This window comes from Hippoglossus stenolepis, chromosome 18, assembly GCF_022539355.2.
Source record: "Hippoglossus stenolepis isolate QCI-W04-F060 chromosome 18, HSTE1.2, whole genome shotgun sequence".
Classification (NCBI taxonomy): Eukaryota; Metazoa; Chordata; class Actinopteri; order Pleuronectiformes; family Pleuronectidae; genus Hippoglossus; species Hippoglossus stenolepis.
Genome location: NC_061500.1, coordinates 17,592,229 through 17,599,784, shown reverse-complemented (window position 1 = coordinate 17,599,784; position 7,556 = coordinate 17,592,229). Strand labels below are relative to the sequence as shown.

The window sequence follows — 7,556 nt, the reverse complement described above, 5'->3', positions numbered from 1 at the left end:
TTGGGGGATGGATTAAGATGATATATGATATATTTAACTCCAGCCTGGAGGAAACTGAACTCTGGGTTTTGGCTGTGTATCCTCCAGTGGTTTTTGCATTGACGTTGCAGATCCAGCATCAGTCCGTCATCCCTCAGTAAACTTGGTCCCTGCAGGAGCCACATCTCAGCTCCTCTTTGTTCTCCTCCTGCATCACTGAGCCTTCGCCACATGCATGTTGCACCATCAGAGCGCACACTCACCTTACTGTCCGCACGGGATCCAGGCCTGTACTCTCTGATTTCAGTCTGCCTGTGATACTACAGCTCCCCCTCTGCACCCCCACCCACCCCTCTCCATCCCACGGCACACACTCACGCTTCCCACCTCAGCCTCCCCGCCTCTCGCCTCGTCTTCCCCGGACTGCAGCAAGACAGAGAGAACCGCTGCATCGGCAAGAAGACAAGGAACCAGAAGGAACCTCGGCGCGATGTCCGCTGCCTCTGCCGCTGTGTAGAGCAGGAAACCGGGGGAAGGAGCCTTCAGACTCACCGAGCTCAGCATGACGGATCTGCTCCTCTCTGACAGACTGTGAGTATTTTATTATCTCTCCTCGTATAACACTTTATGTGCCAAACTGTAACTTCATCTTCCTCCGCATTCGGATCGCATCACTCTCCACCTGTTTGGATCATAGTAATATTCACATGATGCAGAACGGGAAAGGGAGATTCCAGAAAAAGCTCATTTCGATACAGAATAAAGCCTCATGTGCGCACGATTGGCAGAAAAGTTGAGGAACTTTACAAGTTGTACAGCATCGCTTTTGGATGTGCTCAGAATGACAAATTCACACCACACAACCCATTGGATCAGAATGTGTCTGCGTGTGTTTAATCAGAGAATATGCATCTGTTCACTTGTTCATTTGACGAAGTTTCCACAATTCGGAGCAGATTGAAGGAGTGTGTGCACATGTCTGCAGTCAAGCTGCTACTTTTCATCTCTCATGTGTGTGTGTGTGTGTGTGTGTGTGTGTGTGGATGGTGCTGAGGCTGCGGGGATGTTGAACCATCCCATCGTGATCAATGGTGGGTGTAAAGATGAGTTAGTGCCAACACACACACGCACACATTCACACGCACGCACACGCACGCACGCGCGCACGGCGGCGGAGGCAACCCCGAGCTTTCCCGCGCACATGCACCCAGAGTGAATCTGCAGTGGAGCTGCGCAGAGAGGGAGCACCTCCATCCATTACTCAGTATAGTCCCCGTATCTCGATGCAGTGCGCGGACAGTCGTCTAACTGCACATGGCGCAGGATTGATTCCCGGGCGGGACAGCCCCGAAATCTAATTATGGGACGCGACTTGCGTCAACACAGTGCGCGGTGATTGATGTTCCTTCCTGTATGTGGTGTGTGGGCCGTGCTCGTGCAGCCTGTGGAGCCTCTGTGCAGGCTGCGGTGGTGCACAGTGCAGGTGGAACAAAAGAGGAGGGAAGTGACAGATGAGTTTTGCATAGAGGTTTCCCAGGAGGCTGAATGGGGAGTTTGAGTGGATCAAACATGCAGAAACCGTGAGCAGGCAGGTGGTTTGCTCCAGGGCTGTCCCCTGACTGGACAAATGTTCAGTTTGAATAGACACTTGTCAAACACAGTCGGTAGATTAATGTTTGCCTCATGCACGTATATCAGTGTTTGCTTTACCTCTGCGGTTACCATATTGTGTGTTATCTCAGCTTCATCCATTTGATGGAAAACTAATTGGAACACAAAGGAGGGTTTGGCTTGAATGGGTCTGCATGTCATGATGAGGGTCAGGGCAGAAAGTCAGGATGCAAAGTGATAGCCAATCACTATAGCCTGGAAAGAACAGTATTGTTCAAATGGGCAGCTTTCCTCTAGAGGTGCAGAGTGTGTAAGCCTGCTGTTATCCCTGTTTTCCAGTCTTTATGCTAAGCTAAGCTAAGTGGCTCCATAGCGTCCCATTCGCAGACATGATCTTCACACAGACGTTTCCGTTAAAAAAAAAAAGAATAGCATAAAGTGCATTTTCCCCAAACGTTGCACTAATTTTATCCGTGAAATGATCACACTTCTTCTTCGAAAGTTATGAACAAGGCCCTTTAACATTGCACTGAACACGCAGACAGACAGACAGACAGATGCAGATGCACACACACAGTTTCTATCAAATCCCGATTTGGGCTTCCACAGAGGGACCCCCACAGGAGCTGGCTAAGCTCCAGCAGTCAGTAAACCCTGACAGCCATCATTATATACAAGCAATCAAGCAGCTGTGTGTAAGTGTGTGGATGTGTGTGTGTGTGTAAGTGTGGATGAAGTTATGAGTTTGTGTGCTTCGTAGAGCTTGTGCAGTAGTACTAAGGTACTATATACTGTTGTATAATGTAGTTAATAATAATGCTTGGTGCTTTTAATCTAAATCTCCTCCCCACTGCTTCCCATTCATGCAACATTCATGCGACTTCGACATCCCCTTGAGGCTGCGTGTTCAAAGTGCTTGTTCATCAGCCTGTTTCTCCCTTTGGGAAAGCAGAGCACATGCCTGCAGCACCTTGCAAGCCATTTTAGAACGGGTTGGTTTTGGTAACACTGAATCATTTCTACAGGTTTGAGAACTGAATGTTACGTAGTCCATACTCCACACCAGTTGGACGCCGTAATGCACCAGTATGTTGTTAACTGACAATAGAAGACAGAAGACAAAATCTTTGATTTCCATTGGTAAGAAATCCTGGTTTATAGATTGCAACTGCTTGGTTTGCTTTGCATAAATGTAGTTTTAAATGAATTACATGTTGCATTGAACGATTTGGAAATTAGCTCAAAATGGTGAAGAATTGTAGCCCCTCCCATAGCCACTGAAGGCAGGGGTGCCAGCTTTTAGAGCCGTACGGGTGCCAGCTTTTCGGCAGTTGCTCCAAAACTTTTGTTGAAAATGTGTGGATCCGGTTCCAGATAAGTACCCAGCACTACGGCAGAGGTACAAGGTTAATACTCTCACCTTCACCTCCAGTATCTTCCTGCAGTGGTTTTATCCTCAAAGTTTTACTCATGATGGAGCAAAAAAGTTTAAGCTTTGCTTTTCTTTAATGTATCTGATGTATATTACATTGGCAACATTGTTGTGAAATGGTATCTACTTAAACATGTATTTACTAATTTGCAATATTTTAACCAATGCATAACACTGCAGTTACATGGCTGGTAGCCAGTGCAGCAGCTCTCTGCAGGTGGATTCTTTTATGTAAAAAATTACGCTGTCAGGTGCCAGTGAGAAAATAAAATGTGATCCAGGAAGTCCAGTTTGAGTGACAGACCTAGGAGTTCATTATCTTAACATTCACTGCGAAATCATGAGGTATGCATTATAATAAAGGTAAACTACCAGAACTGTGCACTTCATTGTATTAGAATAGTGAACACAATGCTTGGGTTATTAACGATGCATCGGTTAAATAATTTGATGGACAATGCTCCATTTTTAATGTGGCCACATTTAAATGAATGAAGTTAAACCTCAAAAAAGAAAATTGCATACCTAGCTGCTGCATCACTGTACGGGAAATGCTGCTTTATTTCTGTCACGACCTAAACTCACTTATCAGCAGATCTTGGCGTGTAGTTTTATTCACACAATGTGCATTCACAAATGCTCACCGCAGCCATCTGTGGCCACCGCAGGAAGCCTGTAGGCTCTGCACACACCACTTGCATTCACATATTGTCCACCAGTATGTCGCATGCAGATAGAGGATCTTGTCTGACTTGCATGTTCCGCATTGTTCATTTCGCTTTTCCCTCCCTCAAACGCACAGTTTGTCTCAGTTTTGTTCTGATGAAGTTTTGTGAGAGAACAATGACCTGCAGACATTTCCTCTATTTCCCCCTGCACACTATATTCAATGAGTATGCACCTGCAGAGTGTATTCATGTGTCGGTGTGTGTGTGTGCATGCATCTACTGTATGTGTGTGTGTGTGTTTGTGTGTGTGCGTATATGTGAGTGATTAATGAACGTAGCTGGATGGCGTCAGCGAGCCATGACAGCACGACTGCAAGGAAATCATTTCTTCCCTCTCCGTGGACTGCTGATTCAGAGCTCGTAGGAATTTTGCTGATTGCTAAAACCACATCATAAGGCTGCTGTTATAATAACCCCAATCACAGCATCACAGCAGAGGGCGAGAAGAGTCGCCATCAAAAAGGAAATAAAAACGGCCATAAATGATATTAGCCTCCTTGTGTACAGGGGGAAAGGCCAAAGCTGTCGGTTGAAATGCAGCGACTTCTTGTATATATGCGATTCCCTACATCAGCAGTATATGGTGTGTGAAAACTCCATATGGGTAGCTTCAAAAAAGGGCCGGACATTTGGACTGGACTTGAAAGAATTATCTCTGTAGCTCAAACCGCAGTGAAAGACTTCTAAATGTCAGTATTAATGACCATTTGCATAAGGAGGAGAACGGTTATCCCATCATGAATAATGAAATGTCAACAGAAGAGGGATATCTTTCATGTTCTGCTTTGCCATCGAGGCGAAGACTTTGAAATTCTTGCGGCACTCGGATGAGAGAGAGGAGGGGATGGAGAAAGAGAGTGTGCATGAAGAAAGACAGAAGGTAGAAGTGAGGAGAGATTGACAGTCGTAGAAAGAGGGGAAACTACGGATCAGCACGGAGAAGGTAAATTGAGACCAGGGATTAAGCACAGACCTGGCTGGCTGTTCTGCACCGTTATTCATCCCCCATCATCCAAAGTGTTGAAGAGCAGTCAGTTCATTGGTCTGTTTTATTTGTGGCCATTTAGTGCAGAATCTCTCAGAGCATATCATGAGGTCTATCACAGAGTTTGACCTTTAGTCGCTGATGTAAAGCACTCAGCTGGAGGAGTTTGGGGAAGTTTGCAAAGACGAGTAGAAGTCACTGATAGAAAAAGGTCTTCACAGTCTGTTTGCAGCTATTTAGGTTGGAAATCCTGGAAAAGTTAGCAAGAGGAGGCGTCACTTTGAAAAATGCAACCGATACATGAAGGGAAATGATTTGTGGTGTTTATTACAGTCCTGTGAGGGATAGAGACACTGTCTTTTTTTCTTTGTTAGACAATGTTATTTTTTGATGGCTATGGGGACTTGAAGAGTATTTCAACGAATAAATATAAAAAAAAGTATTTCAGAAACAAGTGACCAACCCTGCCTTTAAATACAATATCTAAAGCTTTGGAAATAGGACGGTGCCACTTTGTATTGTATGCCACATCTTAAACAATCCTTTTAAAAACAAAGTCTACCTGAACAACAAAAATATCGTTAAAATGTAAGTGTTGATATATTTACTAAATTAGCGTAGCTTAGCATAAAGATTAGTACCAAGGGGAAACAACTAGCCAGGCTCACTCCAAAGTTATCTTGTTTCACACAAATTAAAAAACTCTGTAGTTCTGTTGGGAGTTAGTGTAATTGTTGTAACTACTTTTTTGCGAAGCTAAGTTAATTTATCGATCTTCTCATTTCACTCTTGGCAAGAAAGAAAAAGCATATTCCCCAAAGTCATTTTGACAAATGATATTCTCTCTGTGTTGCATACACGCTCATATATCAAACACTGCATCCAGTTTCAGTACAATTGTTGGAATTTTTAGAACAGCCAATGGGGGATGTAAGTGAAATTAATTTTAACACATCGAAACTCTCAAACAGCACAATTTAACTCAAGATACTTACCTTTAAAGATTTTGAAACTGCTCACTTTTTCTTTCAAGTTGCACCTGTCAAAGTTTTATTGTAGAACCGGTTGTAGCAGAAAAAACCTGAGTAGCTACAGAAACGTGACTTATCGTTCTGAAGCCACAGGATGGTGAGATTTCGCTGGTCATCCTGCCGCTTTGACGGATCCACGGCCAGAGGGAGTTAGTGTCCCATCATCTGTCTCTGCACATACAGTAGTTAGTTAGAACACATTTCCTACTTCACTTCATTGCTGCATTGCACCAAAAAAATCTCTTGGGCTGCTTTACGTCGCTGTGGAGCCGCGGGCCCTAATGTTCAAATGACAGATCCGAGCTCATGTTTTATCTTATCTCGCAGAGCAAAGGTGAGAAGAAACACCATACATCAACCTGCCACGCTCTATTTGGGCACTAACCCAGTCTCAACACCTCAGTGCATGCTTTCCACTCCTGACACTGCAGATACAAATAGAGCATGTTAGCATGTTGAACCTTATGATAAAAGGGGACATTTTCTTTTAATTTGCTTGTAGAGGGACGGTGACAGTCCATTGTATCATCTCCCAATCTTGACATCAAGACACATTCTGAGTGTTACGGGAATTCTTGTATTCCAAAGCCAGTTTACAGATATTTTTCAGTGTTGGTTCATTGAAACCATAGAGAACTATGCTGAGTATTCTGTGTATGAATCATTTCATCTGTTTCGGGTTGTCTTGCAGTGTTTTTTTTTCATTAGCAGATGCCAATAACTGCTGTTGAGATCAACATTGAAGTTTACAAAATGCATTTAATACTAAATACATAATATGACATTTGTAGAGCATTGTTACTAGAACATCATCTTTTAAAGCTCATAAACAAGTTCTGACTATGAATTATACTGGATCTTTGGATATTAAGCCAAAAAATGCAAAGTGTATTCGCTCAATGCTTCCCCCTCAAATGACAAGCCATGGAAATGGTACTTCACATGTGGTATGCATGTGCTGTATAGATCAGTTTGACCTTTGTAATCGGTCTGTCAATAACAGTGTTGCTGAAGGGCTTTGGAGTGTAGTGTGAGGGCCCAAAGCTTACTGGTGTTCCTGCTGCAGCGGACTTTGGGCCTGGTGGCAGACAGACGACTTGAGCCTGATGTGTTGACAGTTCTTCTGAGACACCACGCCAGTGTCACAGCCGAGAGAGCCCCAAGGGGAGTCAGTCATACAGGCTGACATGTATTCTGGGGCTAGAAACATGAAGCAGAGATATTACAGGCTCTGACAGAAAACATGGCTGGCCAAATTTCCAAGAATTTATTTCTTCTCCTCTATGTCACGTCGCTTTGTTTGGCAGATGGAAAGAAGGTATGAACTCTACATCGACATGTTGACGCTCTTATAAAGTTGATGAGATCCATTCATTAGCAAACACCAGCAGATATGGAGCAACGGGCGGGTTATTTTAGCCTTTTCTGCATGGCAATGCAGTCAGAGAACATGGAGTCCAAAGCAGTGTTGTGGAGGATGATTGATGGGGGCTGGTCTTTTTCTGCACAAAGCAGAGACATTTCAGGCCATGCAAGGTCGTCAGTGGAGCTGTTTAGTCTCCTGTGTGGCCCTGTACAGTAATGATGGCACTAACTGACTTATGTCTACACAGCATGGCATAATAATCATAGTAATAACAATAATTATGGCAAATAATAGAGTACATCACTGGGGTGAGTACAATTCACCAGAGAAGCTCAGTGTTCTGAGAGGCATAGTACTGGAGGGACTCCAGCAAAATACTTCAAAGTCATCAGTTGCAGTAAAATGGAACTTGGCTTCGAACTAA

General features: G+C 43.9%; 1 protein-coding gene across 1 annotated transcript in view; it reads left to right on the top strand.

Annotated features, from left to right (window-relative positions):
• The first annotated feature begins 426 nt into the window (after positions 1–426).
• Positions 427–7,556, top strand: part of LOC118125374 (synaptic vesicle glycoprotein 2C) — a 44,216-nt gene continuing 37,086 nt past the window's right edge. The window contains exon 1 of the mRNA XM_035183853.2: positions 427–570. The gene's annotated coding sequence lies outside the window, so the exon portion shown is untranslated. The remainder of the gene's footprint in view (positions 571–7,556) is intronic.